This window comes from Neofelis nebulosa, chromosome 7, assembly GCF_028018385.1.
Source record: "Neofelis nebulosa isolate mNeoNeb1 chromosome 7, mNeoNeb1.pri, whole genome shotgun sequence".
NCBI classification, from domain to species: Eukaryota; Metazoa; Chordata; class Mammalia; order Carnivora; family Felidae; genus Neofelis; species Neofelis nebulosa.
The window spans coordinates 145,551,627-145,576,087 of NC_080788.1; the positions used below are offsets into that span (position 1 = coordinate 145,551,627).

Genomic DNA, 24,461 nt, shown 5'->3' on the forward strand with positions numbered 1-24,461 from the left:
GCACCTGGCTTGCTCAGTTGGTTAGAGCACGTACGTGACTCTTGACCTCAATCATGAGTTTGAGTCCCACGTTCGACGTAGAGCTTACTAAAAAAGATATATATATATATATATATATATATATATATAAATGGTAACCAGATGAATTGGTTATATTCCCCCTCCCCTTTTTTTAAAGTTTATTTATTTAATCTCTACACCCAGTGAGGGGCTCGAACTCATGACCCCGGAGATCAGGAGTCACACGTTCTTCCAACCCAGTGAGCCAGTGCCCCGGTTATATCCCCTTTTTGTTAGAAAACATTAATACTTGTTTTATATGTTTTGCCCCTAACCTATTTGGTTTCTTCTTGATGTTGTTACGGCTTTTAAACTTTTAAATTTGGGATTTATGTTCATGGAAACATCAAGTAATGGTAATGAATAATAAATGTAATAATAAAGAATAATGATGCTTTTAGAAACCGTAATACCAAACTTTGTGTTTTTATAAAGCCACTATTCATTTCAGTATTTGTGATAAAGTGCTTCATCTGGTCTGCCTGTTCATTGACACTTGATGATTCTAGCCCACAATTTTCCAAAGGCAGATAATTTTTTTGAATTCACTCTTCTTTAAAAAATAAATTCTTTAGGGGGCGCCTGGGTGAGCTCAGTCGGTTGAGCATCCCACTTCAGCTCAGGTCATGGTCTCGCAGTTCGTGGGTTCGAGCCCCGCGTCGGGCTCTGTGCTGACAGCTCGGAGCCTGAGCCCGCTTCGGATTCTGGGTCTCCCTCTCTCTCTTTCTCCCCTGCTCATGTTCTCTGAAAAATAAATAAATGTTAAAAAGAGTGAATTATTTAAAACTTATTACTTGTAGTATTTCTGAGAGAAGTATAATTGAGGAACTATCTCATTCTTGGACTGTCTTGGACCCAACTGCATCTTGCTGGAATGTAGTAAAAAGAATATTTGTGTGTGTTCCTTTTGAAACACAGAATTCCTATTGTCTTCTAGTCATTTTCAGCTAAATGTCTTTTAGATTTTTGAACATCTGGTGCATTTGTATGCCATATTTTGATACTATGCTAAATTAGAGTTTTATGGATCAACGCGCGAACTGTCATTTGGAGTAGTTGCTTGGTGTTCTGCTTGCTTGGCAACAGGTCAGTTGCCATGGCGCCGCCATTTTTTACAGCGTTGTTAATGCAGCGAGGAGTTGGGGGTCAGGGGTGCGGGCCCCTCACCCTGTTAAAGTAGGGTATGAACTGGGATCGCCGAGCTTTTATTTAGTTTCGCATGTTAAGTTTCTGGGTAACGTTTTAAGAGCTTTATTGCTATAAAAAAGGTTTTGAAGCCCCACTTTCTGCCTTACTAAGAACAGGTAGCGAAAGCAGAGGGAAAGTGTTGATGCCATGATTTGAAGCGTGTGTCCCACAAACTTTGATGCAGTTGAGACAAAGCTAATAATCATGAGGCGTTCTAGAAGCAGGCGGCTTTTACCTCAGACGTGCTCATTGGTTGACTGTGTTGAACTGTGAAGGAAACAAACCAAGAACATGTATCAAATTGGAATTACACTGTGGAAAAATACGAGGAGGTGCGATTACGTGTTTTAGTTTTAGCTTTTTAGGAGCGTAATTACGACCCTTTGGACACGTCTGTTACCTTGTTTTTCACACATTCCACTTTCGTACTTGCCTTTAGGGACTCGTGGGAGAAAGTGATGGACTGCTACACTTTTGCTGGTCTGAGAACACTGAAGTTTTCTCTCAGAGAATATTACACATAATTTTCCTAAATATTAGTAACTTTGCTTTTTTTGCTAATGAAAAACTTAAACATGAAAAAAAAGTATTAATGAATCCTGTATGTTCAGCAAACAGATTTAATAATTGTAAGGTTTTTGCCATATTAAAAGCATGTTTTTAATGTTCATTTATTTTTGAGAGAGAGAGAGATAGAGTGTGAGCGGGGGATGGGCAGAGAGAGAGGGAGACACAGAATCCAAAACAGGCTCCAGGCTCTGAGCTGTCAGTACAGAGCCCGACGCGGGGCTCGAACACATGAACTGTGAGATCATGATCTGAGCCAAAGTCAGACGCTTAACTGACTGAACCACCCAGGAGCCCCTGCCCTGTTTTGTTAATCAAAAAGTTTTTATGGCTGAAGTTGAATAAATTTGCTTTTAAGTGGTATTTGCATATTATAGAGTATGAAGTTGTATATTAGACTTAATTATTTATTGACTGTCTACTATTTTTCATGGTCACAAAATGCCTGGTCTGGTATGATAAAGCCGTGTGATAGAGGCACATCTGTGCTCTGCAAGCCTTTGGTCGGTGGGACGAGGTGATGTGGTTGAAATGGGGTGTGGAATGAGAGGCTCTCCCGACCCTTAAGCTAGGTCTGGAAGGGCAGATGCAGGGACGAGGGAGCCACATACTTAACGTGGAGTCCTGTGGGCAGAGAGGGCTTTTGCGGGGAGTCATGAGTAATTTGATACAGATGAAACTCACAGACGTAATTGGGAAAGTGGCGGACGGTGAGACTGGACAGGTAGGTGTACGCCAAATCACAAGGGCCTGTGTGCCAAGCTAAGGAATTTATTTCATTTTGCAGTAATAGGTTTATTAAGATGTAATTCACATACCATAAAATTCACTCTTCTAAGCTACAGTTTGGTTTTAGTATATTCAGAGTTTTGCAACCAGTACCACTGTCTTTTAAAAAAAAATTTTTTTTTTAAACATTTATTCATTTTTGAGAGACAGAGAGAGACAGAGGATGAGCGGGGGAGGGTCAGAGAGAGGGGGAGTCACAGATTCCAAAGCAGGCTCCAGGCTCTGAGCTGTCAGCACAGAGCCCGACGTGGGGCCCAAACTCACGAACGACGAGATCATGACCTGAGCCGAAGTTGGATTCTTAACTGACTGAGCCACCCAGGCGCCCCCCATTACCACTATCTTAATTTCATTTTCATTATCCCAAAAGAAACCCCGTACTTAGCATCAGTCATTCCCTATTTGGAATTTATTTTAAATGTTGTTTAAATAATTTTTTTTAATGTTTATTTTTGAGAGAGAGAGAGGGAGAGAGAGACAGAGCGTGAGCAGGGAGGGGCAGAGAGAGAGACACACACACACAGAATCAGAAGCAGGCTCCAGGCTCTGAGCTGTCAGCACAGAGCCCGACGCAGGGCTCGAACTCACAAACCGTGAGATCACGACCTGAAATGAAGTCGGACACTTCATCGACTGAGCCACCCAGGCGCCCCTATTTTAAATGTTGTTTAGATAATCGTCAAAAATCATTAAAGACTGATGTCTCTTTGATATGTATAAAATATACTTTCCTTAATGTTTGTATTGTGGAAGCAGAAATGCAATATTTTTGTGAAATAATGCATGTTGTATTGACCATGAATTTTATTTATTTATTTATTTATTTATTTATTTATTTATTTATGTTTTTAAAGTTTATTTTGAGAGAGAAAGAAAGAGCGCACAGTGGGGTAGGGGCAGAGAGAGGGAGAGGGAGAGGGAGAGAGGGAGAATCCCAAGCTATGGGGGGCTTGAACTTACGAGCTGCAGGATTATGACCTGAGCTGAAGTCAGACACTTAACCGACTGAGCCACCCAGGTGCCTCATCATTCAGAAACTTTTAAATGAGCATCTGCTATTTTTCTAGACACTCATCTAGGCACTGTGAACAAACTTGACATCTCAGCCCTCATGGAACTAAGTTGTAGTGAGGGAAGGAAATGAGGACGGATTTGAAGGCTCTTAGGCTGTTAGAATAGACGGATTTTTATGGTAGATTAGATGTAGGGAACAAGGAGGCCACAATAACTTCTGGACTTCTGGCTTGGGTGACTTGATGATTGATGGTGCCATTCACTAAAATGGGGTTTTGAGATTGAGATACCTGCACATAACTTAGGCAACACTGGGGCGCCCGGGTGGTTCAGTCGGTTAAGCGTCCGACTTTGGGCTCAGGTCATGATCTTGCAGTTTGTGAGTTTGAGCCCTGCGTCCGGCTCTGTGCTGACAGCTCAGAGCCTGGAGCCTCCTTCACAGAGGAAGATTCTGTGTCTTCCTCTCTCTGCCCTTCCCCCCCCTCCCTCAAAAATAAAATAAACATTAAAAAAATTAAATAATTCAGGCAACATTTATTGAGAATTGTTATGGACTCTTTTCCTGTCTCTCCCCTAAGTTAGGTCCACCTTGTGTCTTCCTGTGTGTACCTTGGGGCTTACCTCCATTATAGACGGTCTCTATCTTTATTAGGTTTCATTTCTTCTCCGCTGCTCATTGAAGATGGGAATCGCCTATATCGTTTTTGTATCCCTCCTACAGACCATCTATACTGGTTTACAGAACATAATTCTCATTGCCTCCCCTGCTGCTGGCCTCCCATAAGCTGCCATCATCTGTAACTCGAATCGCTGCCGTAGCCTTCTAGTAAGTCTCCTGCTTCTAGATATTAAGATGTAAGTCAGTATGTTTCTCTGCCATTTAAAACCTCACAGTGGTCCACATTTCAAGTGGCCTTCTAGGACCTACTCAGTCTGGTCTGGCACCACTACTATGACTTTATCTCTTTTGCTTCTCTCCAGTCTTTGCTCAGATGTTACCATCTCAGTGAGGCCTGTCTTGATCCACCTGTCTCCCTATTCGTAAGTGTGTTATCTCTAAAATATGACTTACAGACAATCTAGTACATATTGTATGATTACAACTCTGTGACAGTTCTAGAAAAGGCAAAACTGTGGAGATAGTAAAAAGATCGCTGGTTACCATAGAGTAGGAGGAGAGAAGATTAAGCAGAGCACAGGACTTTCAGGACAGTGAATCCACACTGTATGATACCGTAATGGTGGGTACATCTCATTATACATTTCTCTAAACCCATAGAATGTACAGCAGAAGTGGACGTGAAGGCAAAATGTGAACTTTGTGCGATTATGGTGTGTCACTGTAGGTTCATCCGTGGTAACCAGTATAACACTGGCGGGGGATGTTGATAATGGGGAAGGCTACGCATGTGTGGGAGCAGGTGTATGTGGGAAATCTCTGTACTTTGCTCCCAATTCTGTTGTAAACCTAAAACTGCTCTAAAAAAAAGTAAAGTCTTTAAGTATAAAAACAGCAGCAACAAAAACCTAATCACAAAGATCACCATTAAATAAAATATTTATTCTTTAGTATAATTAAATCTCCACTAAACTATTTTAAACAGTTGGTTTGTTTGAATCATGATTCAGACATGAGCTACATGTTGCAGTTTTAAAAAATAGCTTTTTTTGAGGTACAGCTGACATTCAGTAAACTCATATTTAGAGTGTTTTATAAAATGTTTATTTATTTTGAGAGAGAGCACACGCATGCGTGAGTGGGGTAGAGGCAGGGAGAGAGAGAGAGAGAGAGAGAGAGAGAGAGAGAGAGAGAGAGAGAGAATCCCAAGCAGGCTCCCTGTTCAGTGCTGAGCCCGATGCAGGGCTCCATCTCATGGCTGTGAGATCATGACCTGAGCTGAAATCAGGAGTCAGATGTTTAGCCAACTGAGTTACCTGGGAGCCCTGATTAGTTTGGCATATGCGTACACCTGTGAAATCACACTGAAGATACGGATTATATCTATCATTTCCAAAAGTTTCCTCAGGCCCCTTGGTAATCCCTCTTACTTGCCCCTCCTTCAGGCAACCACTGATCTTCTTCACTGGAGATCAGCTTGCATTTTCTGGAGTTTTAAAGAAGTGGAATCTTAAATTGTTCCATTTTGTCTGACTTCTTTCATTCAGCATAATTATTTTGAGATTCATCCGCATTTTGCATGTATCAATTATTTTTATTCCTGAGTAGCATTACATTTTATGGATACGCTATATTTTTTTATCCACTCACCTTTTTTAAAATATAATTTATTGTCAAATTGGCTTCCATAAAATGCCCAGTGCTCATCACAAGTGCCCTCCTCAGCGCCCATCACCCATTTTCCCCTCTCCCCTACCCCCCCCCCCCATCAACCCTGTTTGTTCTCAGTATTTAAGAGTTTCTTGCAGTTTGCCTCCCTCCCTCTCTGTTTGTAACTTCTTTTTTTTTCCCCTCCCCCACCCCATGGTCTCCTATTAAGTTTCTCAAGATCCACATATGAGTGAAGACATACAATATCTGTCTTTATCTGACTGACTTCACTCAGCGTAATACTTTCTAGTTCCGTCCACGTTGCTGCAAATGGCATGACTTCATTCTTTCTCATTGCCAAGTAGTATTCCATTGTATATATAAACCACGTCTTCTTTATCCATTCATCAGTTGGTGGACATTTAGGCTCTTCCCATAATTAGGATATTGTGGAAAGTGCTGCTATAAACGTTGGGGTACATGTGCCCCTGTGAATCAGCACTCCTGTATCCCTTGGGTAAATTCCTAGTAGTGCTATTGCTGGGTCGTAGGGTAGTTCTATTTTTAATTTTTTGAGGAACCTCCACACTGTTTTCCAGAGCGGCTGCCCCAGTTTGCATTCCCACCCAACAGTGCAAGAGGGTTCCCGTTTCTCCACATCCTGTCCAGCATCTGTTGTTGCGTGAATTAATTTTAGCCATCCTGACCTGTGTGAGATGTTATCTCAGTGTGGCTTCGATTTGTATTTCCCTGATGATGAGTGATGTTTTTTCATGTGTCTGTTGGTCATCTGGATGTCTCCTTTGGAAATGTGTCTATTCATGTCTTCTGCCCATTTCTTCACTGGATTCTTTGTTTTTCGGGTGTTGAGTTTGATAAGATTTTGAATACTTACCCTTTATCCGTTATGTCATTTACAGATGTCTTTGCCCGTTCGGTCGGCTTCCTGTTGATTTTGTTGATTGTTTCCTTTGCAGTGCAGAAGCTTTTTATCTTGATGAGGTCCCAATCGTTCATTTTTGCTTTTAATTCCCTTGCCTTTGGAGAGGTGTCGAGCAAGAAATTGCTGCGGCTGAGGTCAAAGAGGTTGTTGCCTGCTTTCTCCTCTAGGGTTTTGATGCTTTCCTGTCTCACATTTAGGTCTTTCATCCATTTTGAGTTTATTTTTGTGTCTGGTGTAAGAAAGTGGTCTAGTTTCATTCTTCCACATGTTGCCATCCAGTTCTCTCAGCACCATTTGCTAAAGAGACTGTCTTTTTTCCATTTGATGCCCTTTCCTGCTTTGTCAAAGATTAGTTGGTCTCCACTCACCTCTTGATGAACGTTGGGGTTATTTCTGTTGTTTGGCTATGACAGGACTGCTATGAATATTCAGGTACAAGTCTGTGTGTGAACAATATATTTCTTTTTCTCTTGGGTAAAATACTCAGGAATGGAATCATATAGTAGTTGTATGTTTAATTTTTTAAGAAACTGCAAACTTTTTCAAGTGGTCTTATAATTTTACGTGTCCACCAACAGTGTATAAGAGTTGCAGTTGCTCGGGGTGCCCCGGGGGCTCAGGCGGTTAAGCGGCTGACTTCGGCTTAGGTCATGATATCATGGTTCGTGAGTTCAAGCCCTGCATTGGGCTCTGTGCTGATAGTGCGGAGCCTGCTTGGGATTCTCTCTCCCTCCCTCCCTCCCTCCCTCCCTCCTTCCCTCTGTCTCTTTCTCTCTCTCTCTCTCTCTCTCTCTCTGCTCCTACCCCACTTGCGTGCTCTTTCTCAAAAGTAAATAAGTAAACTTAAAAAAAAACCTAAAAATCACATATATATACATATATATATGTATATACACACACACACACACACACACACACACACACACACACACACACAGTATATAAAAAGAATTTCAGTTGCTCTGCAACCTTCCTAACAGTTGGTATGGTCAGTCTTTTTTTAATTTGACATTCTAATATGTGTGTAGTGGTATTTTGTTTTAACTTCTGTTTCCTAAGTGACAAGCAATACTGAGTTTTGGTTTTTTATCTGCCTATTTGCCATCCCCTTATCTTCTTTGGTAAAATACTATTCAACCCCGTGGCCTGGGAACTCTTCAGAGCAGTAAGTTGAGACTGTTGGAGCATTCATCTCTCTTGTTTCCCACCCTCAAGGATCACCTGATCATCAGCTTCTTCATCACCTGACGGCCATTGTCTGGAAGACCATCGTTTCATGTATATATATATATATTTTTTTTTTTAATTTATTTTTTTAATGTTTATTATTTATTTTGAGAGAGAGCAGAAGGGGCAGAGAGAGAATCCCAAGCAGGCTCTGTGCCATTAGCACAGAGGCAGATGCGGGGCTCGATCTCATGAACCGTGAGATCATGACCTGAGCTGAAATCGAGTTGGACGCTCACCTGACTGAACCACCCTGGTGCCCCTGTTTGTTCTTTGGGATGTTTCAAGGAGGAGGGTCGATCTGGTCTCTGTTACTCCATCTTGGCCTAAAGCATGCACGCTGAGTTTTAATGTATAGATTTCTCCCCCCTTTTTTTTTGTTTTTTCTTTGTAATTAAGTTGTGGAAAACCACTGGATTGTCTGGTGGAAAGAGTCCCTCATTCTGGATTTGCTGATTGCATCCCCTGGCTGTTTTTATCATGTTCCTTTGTCCTCTGTATTTTCTGTAAACTGGTAGTTAGATTTAGAAGACTGATTTTTTTTTTATTAAAATTATTTTTGTCAGGAATAATTTCATAGGAGCTGTTTTGATCATCCTATATTTTTTTAATGTTTATTTTTGAGAGAGAGCATGCATGCTCATGGTGGGAGGGGCAGAGAGAGAGAGGGAGACAGGATCCCAAGCAGGCTCTGCGCTGACAGTAGAGAGCCTGATGCGGGACTCTAACTCACCAACTGTGAGATCGTGACCTGAGCTGAAATTGGGCATGTAACCGGCTGAGCCACCTTCGCGCCCTGACCATCCTAGTTAAAATGGAAACTTCCACTGTACTCCAGGCCTCTTCATCCTGCTCTCCTCTTTCTTATTTTTGTAACACCTTCTAACATGCTATAAATGTACATATTTGTTTAATGTCTATTCTAAAATATAAACTCCACGAAGGCACGGGTTTTTGTTTTGTAACCCCCTTGCTTTGTATCCAGACCGCTATATCCCCAGGGTGTAGAACATTGTTTAGCACGTAGTCGGTACAAAATAAAATCTCTTGAATAAGTGAATGAAATACAAAGGCATAGAACTGGTAAACTGCCCATCCTTCGCTACGGTCCGCAGAAAAGTAACACTTGGTTTTGTTAGATTGTGTTTAACAACATTATTAAAACTTGGGGACAATCCTCTGGATTTGGGGCAGTTAGAAACTCCAGAGGTGGATTTCGGAGGACGGATGTGTCACTGGCTCTGTGTCTTCCTCTGAGAAAGCCTCTGTTTGGTAGCTGCCAGAGATGGATTGGCTCTTTACAATCTTAGCCCAAACCTAGCAGCCTTTCTCAAGCAGAAACGCAGAGCAGTGAACGCTTCGGGTGAGGCTGCCCTCTGCCAGACCATACGTGTCGCCCGATGCCAGGAGGAAGCCCAGGAACTTAGCCATTCCCGTCAGGATCCCCACACCCCTCCTTTCCCTCAGCACACCTAGCTTCTCCATCACCCTCTGCCTTGGGACCATCAGGATTAATCTCATCATGTGCTCCCCTCCTGCCCCCACCACTTTTTTTCTTTTTTTGTGTGTGATCAGTCACCCACAAGGCCAGAATTATTGGGTCATCCTCCCATTATGTGGATTCTAATCTCCCAAGACTCTACCCACATTGTTTCTTCTGATCCCGTCTCCCACCTCTGACCTTCTCTTGAAGTCTTTACACCGAGCCTTCTGAAATCAAGGTGCCTCAGCAGGAATCCCCGAAAATCCCTAATTTCTTTGGTGAATTTCCCCTACGTTCTTGTTCCAATAGAAAATTGGTTTTCTCCTGCTGGAACTGTTTTTTCCCTGCAGTGCTCTCAAGTAGTGCTGGCTTCCTCCTACATTTCTCACATCACCGGGCCTGGAAGTGGGATGTCCTCCTTGTCCTTTATTGCCAGTTCTGTACCGTTCTCCTCTTTTCCCGAAAACACACTGCTGTGAATGTATGTCATCAGATTATGCCACTTATTACTGCTTTTTGCTGGATGTAACCTGCCTTTGCACGGACTGCTGGAGGAGCGAACCTTTATCACTCTGGAGCGGCCCTCTTTATCTCTAGTAATGCTCCTTGCCCAACAACTTGGCTATGCCGGCTCCTTTTCGCCCGTGTTTGCGTGCTGTTTTCATTTGTGCGTTCATCCTTTATTCTGATGATTTAGGTATGTCTAAACAGGTTTTTATCCAAGGCATAAAAAGCAAATCTTTGCTTTTATCTAAGGCATTTAGTTCCATGTACAGTTTCACTTAAGTATTTACTGACATATTTGAATTTAGATCTATTGACTCAGAGCTTTCTATTTATTTGACCCACTTGTTCTGTGTTTCTTTTTTGTTCCTTCAGCCTTCTTTTGCATTGATTTAATGTTTATTTGCCCTCTCTCCTTAGCTTGCTAGTTATGTACTTTTATTAAAAATGCCATTAGTGGTTGTCCTAGAGGTTACGGTTTGTTTGTTTCTTTTTAGTTTTCCAAGTTTTTTTTATTTATTTATTTATTTATTTATTTATTTATTTATTTATTGTGTTTATTTTGAAAGAGAGAGACAGAGTGCAAGCAGAGGAGGGGCAGAGAGAGGGAGACACATAATCCAAAGCAACTCCAGGCTCTGAGCTGTCAGCACAGAGCCCGACGCGGGGCTCGAACTCATGAACCGCGAGATCATGACCTGAGCTGAAGTCGGGTGCTTAACTGACTGAGCCACCCAGGCGCCCCTAGTTTTCCAAGTTTTTAAGTTGTGGTAAAATAGACATAATATAAAATTTGTCATATTTAACTATTAACATTTTTTTTGAAGTGTATTTATTTATTTAGAGAGGGAGAGTGGGTATGTGCATGAGTGGGGGGAAGGGCAGAGAGAGAGGGAGAGAGAGAATCCCAAGCAGGTTCTGTGCTGTGATCTCAGAGCTCAACTTGGGGTTTGATCCCACCAACTGTGAGATCATGACCTGAGCTGAAATCAAGAGTCAGACACTTAACCAACTGAGCCACCTAGGCACCCCTAACCATTGTTAAGTGTACAGTTCAGAAGTATGAAATATAGTCATAATGGGCTATTTATTCATCATCATCTTCCTTTTCCAGAACTCTTTTCATCTTATAAAACTGAAACTCTATTCCCATTAAAAGTAGAAGGCATTCTACTTTGTCTCTATGATTTTGAGTACTCTAAGTATCTTATGTAAGTGAGTCATACAGAGTTTGGTTTTTGTGACTAGTTTATTTCATTTGGCACAACACCATCAAGATTGATGCATGTTGTAGCTTACGTCAGAATTTCTTTCCTTTTTAAGGCTGTTTGAAGGACAGTTTTGCAGGATATAGGATTCTTGCTTGAAAGCTTTTTCTTTTAGCACTTTGAGCTTTGCGCAATGGCAGTATCGTAGCCAATGAGGTTTGTCCGAGGTGCAATTATTGCTCATTGAAAACTTTTAGCACTTTGATTATATTGGTCCACTGCTTTCTGGCCTCTGAAGTAGTAGTAGTAGTTGATGTTGTTCTTGTTCTTTTAATGTTTATTTCTTTTTGAGAGAGAGAGAGAGAGAGAGAGAGAGAGAGAGAGAGAGAGGGAGGGAGGAAGGGGCAGAGAGAGAGAGGGAGATACAGAATCTGAAGCAGGCTGCAGGCCCTGAGCTGTCAGCACAGAGCCCCATGTGGGGCTTGACCTCATGAACCATAAGATCATGATCTGAGCCAAAGTTGGACGCTTAATCCACTGAGCCCCCCTGCTCCCGGCCTCTGAAGTTTCTGATGAGAAATCTGCTCATTAACTTACTGAGGATCTTTTATATGTGATGAGTTATTTCTCTTGCTGCCTTCAAGATTCTGTCTTTGTCCTTGACTTTGGAAAGTTTGATTATAATGTGCCTTGGTGTAGGTCTCTGATTTATTTCCGTGGAGTTTGTTGAGTTTCTTAGATGTTTATATTCATGTCTTTCATCAAATTTGGGACGTTTTTAGCCAGTTAGTTTTTCAGATCTTCTCTTTGCCCCTTTCTTCTGGGATGCCCACAACTTGTATTTGGTCTGTTTGGTGGTGTCCCACAGGTCCCTTATGCTCTCTGTCCACTTTTCTTTCTGTTCAGTCTTTTCTTTCTGTTTCTCAGACTTGATTATTTCTATTGTCCTATTTTCAGGTTCACTGATTCTTTCTTTTGCCTACTCATGTCTGCCTTTGAGTCCTTCTAGTAAATTATTAATTGCACTTTCAACTCCCGAGTTTTTTTGGTTTCTTTTTAGGTTTTCTATCTCTTAATTGATTTTTCCATTTTATTTATACATTGTTTTCTTGACTTTCTCCACATCTTTTTTTTAGTTCTTTGACCATTTTTAAATCTTTGTCTAGTAGGTTTGCCATCAGGTCTTTTAAAGGATAGTTTCTGTTGAAACATTTTCCCCCTTTGAATTGGCCATACTTTTCTGTTTCTTGTATGCCTTGTGATGTTGTTGTTGGAAAGTGAACATGTGAGTCTAACAATGTGGTTAACATCCCCTTCTCCAGGTTTGCCGTTTTTGTTATGTATTCACTAATTCATCTATTCTTCCTTTCTTCCCCCTTACCGTAGACTGTCTCTATGTCAAGGATCATCCTGAGGTTAAATTTAAGGTTTATCTGATCTGTTTTTTTTTTTTTTTAAGTTTATTTACTTATTTTGAGAGAGAGCGAGAGAGCGCATGTGCTTGTGGAGAAAGAGAATCCTGAACGGGCTCCACACTATCAGTGTGAGGAGCATGATGTGGGGCTTGAACTCATGAACCTGTGAGATCGTGACCTGAGCCAATATCAAGAGTTGGATAGTCAACTAGTTAAGCCATACAGGCGCCCCAGGGTTTCTCAGATCTTTTCTGAGACTATGCCTTTCTCTGGGCATGTGTGGTCACTTTCTCATTTTCCCTGTATAGTGCATGCATTTGCTTTTTTTTTTTTTTTTTTTTAAGTAATCTCTCTACACAGTGTAGGGCTTGAACTCACAACCCCAAGATCATGAGTCACATGCTCCACCAACTGAGCCAGCCAGGTGCCCCTATGCATTTGCTTTTGTATGGCCTAGTCATCAATATCTGCCTCCCAGAAGGTGAAAATGAGAAGAGTGAAGAATGTGTGTGTGTGTGCGTGTGAGCGTATATAAGGGACAAGCTTCTTAAAGTCCCCCGTGAGTGACTCCGCTAGAGGGATGAGGGGCTTGTTGTGGTGTGGGGGTGGTGCAACAACAGTGACGATCTGCTGCTTGTCTGCACCTCTGTTTTCAGAAGCAGCATTTGGTGGTCAGAGCACAGATTGTCAGTATTTGTCTGCACACCCTGGCTCCTACATGCTGTGTACAGGCTGTGCCGGGAACTGAGTATGTGCACTGCTTCCTGCCCCATGGCCAGGGGCAGGGATGAGTAGCTGCTACTGTCCGGAGAGCTGAGGTTGACCAGAACTGACTGCAGTTTACTGCATGAGTTTTTCTCTTGGACATTGCAAGCTTTCAGTAGACGCCAGAGATCCAGCACAGTTACATCAGACAGCCTCTGCCACTGTAGTTGCCTGGGGCGGAGGAGGGGGAGGCGGCAGACACATTTGTGGGGGGCTTCCTCCTCTACCATCTTCCCAGAATCCTCTCCCCTAGAGATTATAATTTATATCTTTGATTTATCATCCTGTTGTAAACTGGGTGCTTTTACCTTCTTGAAGGGCAACGCAACAGCCACAGGATGCCTAACTCCGCTTACCCCTGTGCTCCCTTTGTGCCTTTGTGGTTTCATATTTTAAGTCTTACATACGTTGATTCCTGTAAGAAACTATTATCTTACACAGTCATTTTATTTGGATTTATTCATATATTGACCATTGACCATTTTGTCGTTCTTCATTCCTTTGTGTACCTGGTGAGTTTCTATCTGGCTTGTTTTGTTTTGTTTTGTTTTTTGCACCTTTGGATATTTCTTTCAGTGTAGGTCTGCTAGTGATGGGTCTGTCTGAAACTTTTTATTTCAAGTTATTCTTGTAGGTTATTTGTATTGGGTATAGAATTCTAGGTTGTGCTCTCTTCCTTTTATAAAAGCGCTTTAGAAGACTCTTTGTGTTTGGGTTTCCCGTCCTTTTCAGTAGTAGGTTAACTGTCAGTATCACTGTAACCTTCCTGTTTCCCAGGCTGTATTAATTGTTTGCTCTTTCTTTTAGCTATTTTATTGTGATATTCCTAGGTATGAAGTTTATCTTTGTTTCTTAAAGTTTAGTCTACTTAGGATTCTTAGAGCTTCTTGAACCTGTGGCTTACTGTCTTGTTACTTTTAGACAGTTCTCAGCCATTCTTGTGTATTGCTTCTGTTCCAGGCTCGTTTTCCTTTCTTTCTGGAATTTCAGTTTCATATGTGTTCTGCATCTCTGTCTCCTAGCCTCTAAGTCTGTGTTTTCCAAATTTTTATTTCCTGGGCTTCATTTGAGATCTTTTATTTTAACTTGTCTTTCTCCTTTTATCTGTCTATCTTCTTTTAAATCCGTCCATTGAGTTCTTAGTTTCAGTTGTATATCCTTTTTTTAGTTTTAGAGCCTCCATTTGGTTCTTTTTTTATAGTTTCTAGTTCTCTGCTAAAATTGTAAATCTTGTCTTTAAAGTCCTGGAATATCGGAAGTGTATGGTTGACTCGTCAACAACATGGGTGTGAACTGTGCGGCCCACTTCTATGCGGATTTTTTACAGTACAGTAAATATATTTTCCTTTCCTTGTGACTTTCTCAATAACATCTTTTCTCAAGTTTCAGTTGTGAGAATACAGTATATAATACACGTAACCTGGAAAATATGTGTTAATTATGTTATCAATAAGGCTCTAGTCAACAGTAGGCTATTAGGTTTTGGCGAGTCAAAAGTTATACGTAGATTTTTAAAAATGTTTATTTTGAGAGAGCGCAAGAGTGTGTGAGTGGGGGAGGGGCAGAGAGAGAGGGAGAGAGAATCTCAAGCAGGCTCTGTGGTGTCCACCCAAAGCCCAGCACAGGGTTCGATCCCACCAACTGCGAGATCATGACCTGAGCCGAAATCAAGAGTTGGCCGCTCAACCGAGCCACCCAGGCGCCCCATCTATATGTGGATTTTTCACTCCTCAGGGTCTGTATGCTCCCCACTCCTGCACTGTTCAAGAGTCAACTGTAGTTATTTTTAAATCTGGTGAATAATATCTGGAATGCTTGTGGTATGTTTTTGTCTTCTATTTCTTCTGTCTTGTGTTCATGTTGTATTATTTACTCACGTGCCTGATCTCTTTTGATTGTGTATTTTATATCAAACTTGCACCTTGGAAAATTGGTTATAAAAAAATCTGAGGCCTAAGGAAAGTATCTTCTAGGGAGGTTTTATTTATACTCACACTGTGGAATCAGCTTACTCCCAGTAGAAATTGTTCAGGGCCGACCTGCAGTCCCTTTGAGGGTCTGTCTACTTCAGTTTTATTCTTTTCTTGTTTTTGTTTTTTTAAGTTTATTTATTTTTGAGAGAGACAGAGACAGAGAGCACAAGTCGGGGAGGGGCAAAGAGTGAGGGAGACACAGAATCTGAAACCGGCTCCAGGCTCTGAGCTGTCAGCACAGAGCCCGACGCGGGGCTCGAACCCACCAACTGTGAGACCATGACCTGAGCCGAAGTCAGATGCCCAACCGACTGAGCCACTCAGGCACCGCTACTTCAGTTTTATTCTTCCAGAGTACAGCCTCTCGGAGTCCCAGTTCAATGAAATGGCCGTTCGCAGGCTGCTGCTCTCTCTCCCTCTCCCCAGTGGCTGTACTTGAAGTCAGAGCCATTACCCTAACACCAAGAGCCTGTCAGATGCATTATTCAGCATCTCAGCCTCTCAGTGCTGTCCTCTAGCGTTGGCAAATGCCTCTGGGGGGAAAAGTGACCCCAGTAGCTGTAGTTCCCTTCCTAAGTCTCAGTCTCTGCTGTGTTCCAGCTCTGTCTTGTTAGTTCACCGATTCCTTCAAGCAGACGTTTTTGACATTTTGTTGAGCTTCTCTGATTGTCCTTGGTGGGTCTGAGTTACCTAGTTTATTACTAGAACGGAAGTAGCTGCTTCTTTTGTCACTCGCTAAGCACGGTGTCTGCAGTCTTTTGTGATTTTTTTTGCCCTTGAGGGTAATCCATCCCAGAGCAACGGTGAATGGCAGGACAGCTATTCAACAATGGTGACATGGCTTCTTAGTTCCTTGACCTCTCTCCCATGTATCCTGTTCTCTACCCTACCTTGGCCACCCATTGCCTTGGATCACCATTATGTGAAAAAACTCTTGTCACTTCAATTTCAAACTTAGTACTCTGACTACCGCTTCCAGACTTTATAGCTCCCACCTTCGACCATCCCATTTCCCGCAGTCTTCAACCCCATCGTAAATTTCAGTTCATTGTTCCTGCCGCATTTCCCCTGGTCACTCCCTTGTCTTTGTTGACCATAAATTCCATAGTCATTACAGCATGTTCTCTACTCATACTCTCTTGTTTTCCTCTTGTTTCATCAATAATCGTGTCTAAGCCACGATCTGTGTCTTAGCCTGGATTCCCTGGAAAAGATGGCAAGAGTGTATGTGCTGATGCTTTATTTGAAGTTAGAGCGAGGAGGGAAAAAAGAGGATGAGGCAGAGAAGAAGGGAGAACAAATACAAAGTGGTATGTTTTCTAAGCCATCACAGCTTCGTGAGAACCTTAGCTGGTTGCTTGGTCATCCTGGGAATCTCTAGGGAATCATGGCACCTCTCAGAGCACTCCCAGGGGATGGGGGCGGGCGGCAGGCAGGTATGTGGAGGTGGAAGCTGAGAAGTTTGACGGCCCTTTCTCGTCTCCTGTCTCTTAATGGTCAGAGTTGCCCCATTAGGGTCTTAAAAAAATTTTTTTTCACGTTTATTTTTGAGGGAGAGAAAGTACGAGCAGGGGAGGGGCAGGGAGTGGGGGACAGAGGATCCGAAATGGGCTCTGGGATGACAGCAGCGAGCCGAATGTGGGCTCAGACCCACAAACTGCGAGATCATGACCTGAGCCAAAATTGGATGCTCAGCCGACTGAGCCACCCAGGCGCCCCTGCCCCATAGGGACTTCGTTATTCTCTGCTTTCAGGTTTGTTACTTGGCCTCTACAGGCAGCCCCTGGGGAAGCTGCTGAATTAGGTGTCGGAGCTGCTGTGGCTTCTGTCACAGTGCACACGGGGAAGGCTACCAGGGCTTAGCCTTTATAAGCCCTGGGGGAGGTAGAGACAGTTGGTGATGTTAGGAAAGAAGACGTGGGTAGTGGGCTGAGGCTTAGGATCATCTGAAGCTTGCAGGTTTCTGCCAGGCCTGGTGGGGCTGTTCCAGCTGGGAAGTGGGACAGCAGGCAAGTCCGAGTGTGTGTGGGGGAGGGTGCCTGAAGTGCGTCTCGTAAGGCCTGTTTTTTTTAAAAAAATTTTTTTTTTTTCAACGTTTTTTATTTATTTTTGGGACAGAGAGAGACAGAGCATGAATGGGGGAGGGGCAGAGAGAGAGGGAGACACAGAATCGGAAACAGGCTCCGAGCCATCAGCCCAGAGCCCGACGCGGGGCTCGAACTCACGGACCGCGAGATCGTGACCTGGCTGAAGTCGGACGCTTAACCGACTGCGCCACCCAGGCGCCCCTCGTAAGGCCTGTTTAATGCAGCTTCTGATTCTTCTTCTGCTTGAATCCGTGCGAATTCAGCTGAATGTGGTTAGAGAGACCATTCTGACTAATCTCATTTTAAAGCCATGACCACCAAAATCTCGTAGGCCCATTGCAGGTTCTGTTGTTTTCCTACTCCAGTTACTCTTCTGTAGAGTATTCAAATGTCTCATTTAAAATGTTCCATTTTTCCTTCCCCCTTTTTCCTTTATTTAACTGGGAAAAAATTGAAGCAGTTGCAAGTGAACTTCTGCAGGCTGTCATTCTCAACAGCATATAAGCAGCCTGTTAGATCTCACTTGTGTAAAAAGGTTTTTCTTGATAATTGTCTATACTCTGTTTTCCATTCTTTTCTTCTGTTCTCTTCTCGAACACGTTTCTTTCAGGTTTTTGTCCCCACTGCTCTTCCAGAATTGCTCATAATGTCACTGGTGACCTCCATGTTGCAAGATCCAATTGTCAGTCTTCCCCGTTTACCCCAAGAGTCCCAGGTACCTCACTCCTGTTTGAAACCTGATTAGTTTAGGGCTCTCCAGAGAAACAGAACTAGTAGGATATATATATTAAAAGACATTTGTTATAAGGAGTTGGCTCACGTGACTGTGGAGGCCGAGAAGTTCTTAGATCTGCCAGTCAGCAAGCTAGGAGAGATGGTCTAAGTTGTAGTCTGAGTACAAAGGCCTGAGAGAGAACCAGGAGATCCCATCCCGTGTCCCAGCTCAAGCCGTCAGGCTGGAGAAGTTCCCTCTTAGCCTTTTTATTAAATTCAGGCCTTTAACTGTTTGGATGAGCACCACCCACATTACGGAGGGCAGTCTGCTTTACTCAGTTTACCGATTCAGATGTTAATCTCATCCAGAAATACTCTCACAGACACATCCAGAATAATGTTTGACCGACATCTGGGACCGTGTGGCCTGGTTGAGTTGACACGTAAAGTTAACCATCAAAAAACCCTCTCTCCCCCAAGACATCTAGAACAAGATGCCAGTTTAATCTGTAGGAGTTCCAGTCCCCATCGCCCCTGACCTCAGCTCCCAACTACTCCTTTCTGTTCTCCACTCTAGTCACGCTGCCTCCCTTCTCTTTCTTGACCGTTGCCCGGTGTGTTCCTGCCCGTAGGATCTCTGCACTCACTTTTCTTCTGCCTCCAGTGCTTTTTCCTTGCTTCTCTGCCCCTCCCCTTACCCTTCATCCATATGGCTTATGTTCTTCTTTCTTTCCGTCCGCACTGAACTGTCACACTCTCACTGAGGCTTTTCCTGGCCAGTCCATCTAAACATTTCGGCTGTTTCCCTGGTGCTTCCTGTCCTCCTTCCTTGCTTTATGGTTTTCTCATTCCCTCTTGCATTGTCTAACGTACTTCCCTACTTATCTTCTTACTTGTCTGACTCCTCCAACCAGAAGGTCAGCTCTGTGAGGTGGGGGCCCAGCTTCTAGAAGAGCGCCTGGTACAGGTGTGTCTCTCGGTAACAACTTCCTGTTTTTTTAAAAAACACGGACAGAACCTCTTTCCAGTAAGTTTACAAAATAGAGGTTTTCAGCCTGAGCTCTCAGCAGCGAGCACCTTTATTGGCTCACAGACGCCTTTGCATAGGTCTTTTATAGATACGCCTTTTATAGCCTAACTGTGGATGAGCTGACGTCATTCTGAAGGCACCGTGCCAGGCTTCTCGACTCTCTTCCTTCTAGTTGTGTGTGTGTGTGTGTGTGTGTGTGTGTGTGTGTGTGTGTGTGAGAACCAGCTCTGTGCCGGAGAGCTTTACAAATAACCTCTTACTTAATTCTCAGAACAGCCCTACTGCACAGTGGTATCATCCCCATTGTGCAGACACTGAGGCAGATTTAGAAAGCTTGAACAACTTGCCTGAGGTCTCAGCTCGGATGTGGGAGAATCCAACTTGATCTAGTCCTGTGTTCTTGAGTGTCACTGCATTAGATGCCTCCTCCTCCTTAGATATTTTGTGTCACGCAGGAACTTAGGAATGTTGGGCAGACTATTTAACCCCTTTCGCCACGATAGTGTTAAATATTCAAAGTGTCTGCTTAGCGAATCTCAGCACAAAGCACCCATTCAAAGTTAGGAATCCTTGGGGCACCTGGTTGGTTCAGTTGGTTGAGCTCCTGACTTCGGCTCAGGTCATGATCTCGTGGTTCATGGGTTTGAGCCCCGCGTCGGGCTCTGTGCTGACAGCTGGGAGCCTGGAACCTGCTTGGGATTCTGTGTCTCCCTCTCTCTCTGCCCCTCCCCCACTCATGCTCTGTCCGTGTCTCCCGAAAATAAATAAACGTTGGGGCGCCTGGGTGGCTCAGTCGGTTGAGCGTCCGACTTCGGCTCAGGTCATGATCTCGTGGTCTGTGAGTTCGAGCCCTGCATCGGGCTCTGTGCTGACAGCTCAGAGCCTGGAGCCTGCTTCTGATTCTGTGTCTCCCTCTCTTTCTGCCCCTCCCCTGCTCATGCTCTGTCTCTCTCTCTCTCTCTCTCTCTCTCTCTCTCTCTCTCTGTCAAGAATAAATAAACATTAAAAAAAATTAAAAAAACAAAAATAAACATTAAACAAATTAAAAAAAATTTTTCAAAGTTAGGAATCCTTTCTAAGATCGGTGCAAAAATAACTAAAGCACCTCAAGCCTTTCTCGGCGTTATCCTTCCCAGATCTTCTGAGGCTTAGTCCTCATTCTAGGTTTCTGGATCTGAGGTACAATACTGTGTCTATAAGATTAGAAGGGTAGTGGTGACTGCCATCGTGAAGGATCTTGCCCTTTCTGGCTCAAGTTATTATTAATCAGTCCCATCTACCTCTGGAGTATTCCATGAGAAATTACAGGAATCCCCTTCTCCTTCACAGGAAAGTGTTAAGAAACCACTCATATTTCGTGGTTCGAAATAACTATTATTTTGTGATTCTTGCTTTGTTGAATAGTTGTTCTGCTGGGCTTCCGTGGACGGCATCATTTGATTGCTCAGTGGGCTTGGTGTCATCTGCTGGCCTCACTGAGATGCTGGGCCAGCTGGGCCTCCTTTGTCTCCGTGTGGTCTCAGGGCCTGTCAGTTTTCCAGTGGGAGAGGTCTCGAGTAGGATAGTCAGATTTCTTACATAGTGGCTCAGGGCTCCCCAAAGCAAGCATTTCAAGAAGGAGGAAGCAGCAACTGCCAGTCCTCTGGAAGTGTAGGCCCGGAACTGGCACATTATCATTTCTGCCGCACTTCCTCGGTTAACATGAGTCACGGACCAGCTCAGATTCGTTGTGAGAGTTGACTGTGCAGGGTGTGGGGGTAGGTTTACTGGGAGTAGACTGGCCCAAACTACTCTTGAGAGTGAACAAGAGCCTATTAAAAATTGTGCCAGGTTGACAGGTGTAAACTGGAATTGTCCGGGACTAATCTGGACATATGGTCATCATAGCCCTGCTTGTGCCCTGGAGGAGGCAAGAGGTAGGTATTACCCTGAATCTTTCCATGTGATTCTCCTAGTATAAAAATAGGACCGTGTTCAGTATGCTTCTCATGTTTGGTTTTATTTTATTTATTTATTTATTTGTTTGTTTGTTTGTTTATTTTAATGTTCATTTTTGAGAGAGAGACAGAGAGAGGGGGACAGAGGATCTGAAGTTCGTGGGATCCAACCCACGAACCGTGAGATCATGACCTGAGCCAAAGTCGGATGCCCAGCAAACCGAGCCACCCAGGCGCCCCTATTTTTATTTTTTAAAAATGTTTATTTATGCATTTTGAGAGAGGGGGAGTGCATGCACATGAGCCAGGGAGGGACAGAGATAGAGGAGAGAGAATCTCAGGTGGGCTCCCTCCTGTCAGTGCAGAGCCTGACGTGGGGGCTCAATCTCATGACTGTGAGATCATGACCTGAGCCGTAATCATGCTTAACTGACTGAACCACCCAGGTGCCCCTGCTGTTGATGTGTTAAGTTGAACATGACTTCTTTAAAAAAAATTTTTTTTAACGTTTGTTTATTTTTGAGAGAGACGGCGTGCACAATCGGGAGGGACAGAGAGAGAAAATGAGTCACAGAAATTGAAGCAGGCTTCAGGCTCTGAGCTGTCTGCACAGAGCGGGACTCAGGGCTTGAACTCAGGAACCGCAAGATCATGACCCCAAGCCGAAGTCGGATGCTTAACTGACAGCACCCAGGCGCCCCAAGTTGAACATGACTTCTGAACACAACCCACCAACTTTGTTTTGGGTGCTCAGTGACTATAGAATGAATTACTTGGTCTAACAGTAGAGGGGGAAACTGGCTTTGAACTTACTGAGAAGATTTTGTTTGTTGGTCTCTAGTGGGTGGCTTTCCGGAGATATTTTTCAAGATTAATTTTGCCCATGTGTCATTTTCACCCTATAGAACTTGGAATCCTCTCCTAAGATATAGCTCCATTCTGCAGTTAATCAGATGATCTCAGAGGTCTCTTCCAGCTCTAAAATTCTGCTCTAATCTTACAGAAAGTTGTTACCCAAATGATTATTGGAGAGCTGTGATAAAAGGCCTTCATAGTTTGGATGTGATCTGGGGCCACGTGGGGATCCAGAAAACTTTATGCAGTAAAGTTGCTTTACTCTATACTGTGAACAGAAGTTAGTTTGCAGTCCAAAATGGAATTTGTTCTCAGAAGAATGTTGTCTTTTTTTTTTTTTTTTTTTTCTTTTAAGGAGGCTCCATGCCTAGCACGGGGCTTGAACTCACAACCCTGAGATCAAGACCTGAGCCAAGATCAAGAGTCAGTCAGATGCTTAACCGACTGAGCCACCTAAATGCCCCTAGAATGTTAAGTCTTAAAGGTTGACTGTAAAAAATTATTCTAAAGTTCAAAATCCCACTTTTCTGTACAATAGATGGTAAGATCTCATTTTGATGTGAGATGCCTCCAGAATGTGCCATGTTTACGTGTTTGTGTACACACATGTGATTGTGCTTCAGGAATGTAGTATGAGGGTCCATTTTGTCTTTCCTGAAGTTGTTCGGCGGGGGCGGGGGGGGGGGGCGGCGGTGGTGGAAAGGTTGTCATTCCTATGGAGTGTTTAGCTGATGCAGTTTGTGTTTTGCCCTGGTTGGTCGAGGGAGGGGGAAGGGGTGAGTGAAAATTCTTGACTTGAATGCAGTGTAATAGTCTCATTACTAATCCTGACTACAGTATATAAGAAACAAAACAGACCTCTCCAAGCCAAGTTGCTGCAGATTTGAGTAGTTGTGAGATCTCTTATTGGCTAAAGAACCCAGTAATGTGACTATCGTCAGATGAAGCTCGGTGCTTTCTGTCATCTAGGAGCAGGGGGTTCCCACTGATTCTGGGTGATATATACCAAGTAAATATTCTCTGTATTTATGATGTCTTTCCCCCACAGCATGTTTTATATTACATTTTTCAGTGATGCACCAGCCGTCACACTGGTGACATTTGTAATAGGGAAACCTAACCTCGGATGTCGCTGTGTGTCTGCTTGCAGGGTAGGGGAGGAAGGTAGGTTGGTAAATCAGGAGGACAAGTCAACTTTGCTTTGCAGTTTGTTTGACAGGTTCATACACATCGAGGTTTAGGGAAAATGTCTACTTTTAAGATGGCTTTGGCACAGATGATGTTTACATGAAAACTACTAAATAGGGAAAGGATTATCATTTATAGAGCACCTTTTGTGTGTACTTTAGCTGTCTTGTGAAGACCATACCTTTTCTACATGAGGGAACGAAGGAAGAGTGACTTTGCCCAGGGCTGTGTGTGACGAAGCTAGTAGCTGTCAGAGCTTGCGTTTGGTCTCAGGTTTGTGTGCCGTCAACGTTCTTGTGGTCCATCCCCTCACCCCAGGTTGGTGATTTATACAAAGGTTCTTCCCAGGTCCTTCCTGACTACCCTCTCTGTATTTTAACCTCCACCAAATACATAGATCCAGCCTCCCTGGAAAAACTGTTACATCTGGCTAGATTGTCTCATATGCCTATTTCTTACATTGTTGTAAACACTGAACGCACTGGATGGATTTTTTTACCCTGGGACCTGTGAACCCTTGGAAGTTGTGTGCAAAATGTTGTATGTGCGTGTGTGTGTGTGTGTGTGTGTGTGTGTGTGTGTGTGTGTGTGTGTGAAAATATCAGGATCCATCGCTTTCATAAAATTCTCAATGCTTTCTGACTCAAATAGCCTCAGGAGCCACTACTTGATGCCATTAATATTTTCTGGTACTATTGTTGAATGAATTAATGTACATAAAGTGCTTAGAGTAGGACCTTACAAGAAGTAAATTCACTATTGGTATTGTTATCAGGTTTTCTGTGTGCATGGTCTTCAAAACGTTTTAATAATTGGATAATAACCTGTGGAATAGAATATTACCAGACAGACCAGCTTCTTATTGTTGTCACTATTTGGGTTCAAAAATTTCTTTTCTTTTCTTTTCTTTTCTTTTCTTTTCTTTTCTTTTCTTTTCTTTTCTTTTCTTTTCTTTTCCTTTCTTTTCTCTTTCCTTGTTTTAGGTTTTGGACGGCAATTTATTTATTATTTTTAAAAAATATTTGTGAGAGAGAGAGACAGAGTGCGAGCAAAGGAGGGACAGAGAGAGAGGGAGACACAGAATCTGAAGCAGGCTCCAGGTTCTGAGCTGTCAGCACAGAGCCTGATGCGGGGCTTGAACCCATGAACCGTGAGATCGTGACCTGAGCCAAAGTCAGCTGCTTAACTGATTGAGTCACCCAGGCATCCCAGGGAAGCAGTTTATTGATTTTTTTTTTTTTTTCA

The 24,461-nt window shown here is 43.2% G+C and overlaps 1 protein-coding gene, 1 long non-coding RNA gene and 1 pseudogene across 8 annotated transcripts in view; all 3 read left to right on the plus strand.

Annotated features, from left to right (window-relative positions):
• The window catches only part of RCOR1 (REST corepressor 1), a 128,488-nt gene that overhangs the window by 15,309 nt on the left and 88,718 nt on the right, over positions 1–24,461 (plus strand). The window lies entirely within an intron of this gene.
• On the plus strand, positions 11,435–11,514 carry LOC131518302 (U4 spliceosomal RNA; annotated as a pseudogene).
• LOC131517775 (uncharacterized) lies at positions 13,371–20,211 on the plus strand. Its single transcript, XR_009264831.1, has 2 exons — positions 13,371–17,449; positions 17,688–20,211. It is a non-coding gene; the product is annotated as an uncharacterized LOC131517775 (long non-coding RNA).